We start from the raw sequence: 3,255 nt of genomic DNA on the forward strand, positions 1-3,255 counted from the left end.
ATAAATTCCTGGGAAATCTGACATTTTCCAAACATTTTTTTTTGCCCGGTGTTCTAATTCCAGCACGTTCTACATACTATGGCTTTGATTACAGATGAATCAAGACTCATCTTTTTCTTGGGCCACAGCAAGTGCATTCCTAGCATTTAAAAAGGAAGAGTTTTTTCATGCCAAACTCATCTGTGATTTATTGCCTCGTGGGCTCATCTGGATTTAGTTTTGGAGTCTGGCACCAATTCCTTAATCGCTTTGGTCAGTTCATTCCATTTCTCCATTCTGAAGTTCCTCATCTGCAAAACCAGAGGAATGATAAACACACAAACACAGCAAAAGTCCTGATAATTGGGAAAACAGGAGGGACTTTAACCGTGATTTGAGAGGACAGGGTGTTACCTTGAAGAGTCTCACATGATTCCCATCCCTTTTATTCCAAGTCCTGGGATGTCATTAGGGAGTAAATGACTGTGGGCTCTGACACACTGAGGTGGAAATGATTTGCAGCTTCTTGCTTTTTCTGACTTTTGTCTAGAATACAGAAAATGGAATTCTACCATGTCACCACCTGGCTGTGATCTCCCCTCAAATAGTGCACCTGGCTTCAAGTACTTACTTTCTACTTACTGATAATACATATTTGCAGTGCCTGAGTTTGAATGGAGATGATGGTCAAAATGTAAGCATGATTATTGTTTTCCTAACATTTTAAGAAACTTCCATGAGTGACTATAAGCCCGTCTGTAATTTAAAAGAAATGTAATTTACTTTGTCTAATTTAATGTTCACTGTAAGTAAGTAAAGAACGGGAAAAGAAGAAGCACAAACAGGTGCTGAGCTGCTTCTCTGGCTTACCAATAAACAAAAAAATATTTCTTTGGTAGAAGTCCCACTGTTACTTCTTTGCTTTCCAAGCAAGATTATGGGGCAATGAATAATGCAGAAGACAACTTTCCTTGCAGGAGAGAATTTATCAACAAATATTTTACCAGACTAGGAACAGACTTACACTTCTACTTGATATCCTTCTGGGTTTGGTGGCTTTGGTCTCTCTCAACCTCAACCATTCTGTGAGGGTATGAAAATGGTATCAGGAATGAGAGTAAATTTCTTGAATCAGGCAATAGTACTTTTCCCCCAGTGTCATCCTCATTTTTATTATTTCTTTTAATGATTTTTTTTTCAATATTTTAAGTGCTCACTACAAAAGAAAATGGAAGATTTTCCCACTGGCTTGGAAAACAAAAGCATATGATGGAAACCTTACCAGGAAAAAAATCAGAGCACAGGCGGTAGAACAGTAAAACTTGACACTAGCTTACAGATAGCATAACCTATATACAGATGGCTGCTCTGATATCTTTGATAGAAACAAAACATTCTAACTTCTCTCACCCACAAAACAGTGTTTATACCCGAGTAACATTTCCTGTGATCACACTTTCAAGTATAAATATTATTTTGTATGCTGATAGTGGGCAGAAGGAAAAATTTCTTTTATTCTAAAAGACAAGAAAATAAGCAAGTATAACTGGAGAAACTTTTGTCCTACATTCAAAAGAATGTAGCAGATGCTTTCTCTCATTTACTCTTTATCAAGGATATTACATACAGATGTATTTAGGAAAGTTTATTTTTCTTTCAATTAAAAAAATAAAAAAGCTCCATGGGATGGGGAGCACCTCTTTCAAAGTTTGACATGCCAATATTTTGAATTCAGGGGGGGAATTTTAATATATGAATTCATAGCTAGGAAAGAAAAGGAGAACAACCTATATATTTTTTTGTCTAAAATGTGTAGAAAAAATCAGATGTTCTTTTCATAGCTTTAAACATAGTGAGAATTTCTGTTGACAGCAATCGTCTGATTTCCAGGCTACATGCTTCTGTCTGTCTTGGGTTCTTCCTCCTTGTGCAAGATGCTGTTGTTCCCTCCGATGCACTCCCCTAAGGTTAAGATTATTCCCATAATCTGGGTTTCCCTGGCCATGTCCTCCCTTTCCATTACAAAACATTGTATGGACGGCATTTGATGTTCCTGAATATTTGTCCATGAGTTTAGCATATCCAGGTCACCAGAAGATGCCAGTGAGTAGGAAATGACATTTGTGTTCACTGCAGTCCTGTTACCAGTGTAGAAGCACGGAATAAGGCTCTTCCAGAGGCTCTGTGCTTACTGTGGGGAAAGCATCAGACGTGCCCTGGTTGACTGCACAGCACCCACGCAGGATGCCAGTGCTTCTGCAAAGCATCACATGTGTTGTCCCTTCTTACCTCAGTCACATTGGCTCAGACCTGCCTGGACATGTCGGATTTGCTGTGCATGTGCAATCCACGTATGCACTTTCTTTTCTGTCTGGTATGTCTGAGGTGCCAACGCAATGCATCTTAATTAAAAGTAGCTGAACAATGGGCACACTAACAGGTATGTCAAAACACTGAAGGAAATGCCTGGCAGAGTCAGAAGTAGGCTGCTCTTAACTTCTCACCTGCAACATATCATTTCTGGGCTGCACAGCCACCACTCACCTGAGCTCTGTTGTTCTTCTTCCCCCTGTGGTGGTGGCAGACATCTATCCAGTGTGCTCTTTTTTTCACATGCTTCTGTACACTTCTAATACACAGATATTTGATGACTGGTTCTATTAATTCTTGAAAAACCACAAATTTTTATGAGCTTCTATTTTAGAGAGGCTTTCCAAGTCACAGAAAATAATTGACCCTTTTTGGACTTTCCACATGAATGAAAGGAAGTGCATTTGCAATCATAACAAGGAAATGACAATTTTCTAGTACGACATGAAAAAAAAAACTTTTCCTTTGAAAGTCATTTTAAAATGCATACTTCCCACCCAGGGTGTTCTGTTGGTCTCCTTCCTATGTGAAAACATCTGAGTATAATAAATTTATGTTCTACTTCAGGGAGTAGCTGTACCATCTCGAGGAAATAATTTATTTTAAAACATGCTCCAAAGGTGGAAAGATCACTGCTAAATATCCATTCTTTAGTACTTTAGAGGACAGATATATCCTAAAATATTGTTTCAATTTGTCTGAAATACGATCTTTTTACTGAAAAGCAATCTTGTATTTTAATACTAGAAGGTAGTGCTCAGTATTCCTTCTCAGTACTCCTTTCTTACTTCAAGGAGGTAAAACTGAATGTACTTATGACTAGCTTGCCTCCCCCCTCATCCCCCAACACAGATTCACAATTCAATTCATTCAGTGAAAAGCCTTGAACTTTTTTTTTTCTTTTTT

At 38.2% G+C, this 3,255-nt stretch overlaps 1 long non-coding RNA gene across 1 annotated transcript; it reads right to left on the reverse strand.

Moving 5' to 3' along the window:
- Window positions 1-408: 408 nt before the first annotated feature.
- LOC114062800 lies at window positions 409-1,873 on the reverse strand. The gene is made up of 3 exons (XR_003572457.1): window positions 1,767-1,873; window positions 1,004-1,062; window positions 409-525 (listed from the first exon to the last, which is right to left on the reverse strand). It is a non-coding gene; the product is annotated as an uncharacterized LOC114062800 (long non-coding RNA).
- Between the last annotated feature and the right edge of the window lie 1,382 nt (window positions 1,874-3,255).

The sequence above is a fragment of the Empidonax traillii genome, unplaced genomic scaffold, assembly GCF_003031625.1.
Source record: "Empidonax traillii isolate 1590-97213 ecotype Southwest subspecies unplaced genomic scaffold, ASM303162v1 scaffold437:size906396, whole genome shotgun sequence".
Classification (NCBI taxonomy): Eukaryota; Metazoa; Chordata; class Aves; order Passeriformes; family Tyrannidae; genus Empidonax; species Empidonax traillii.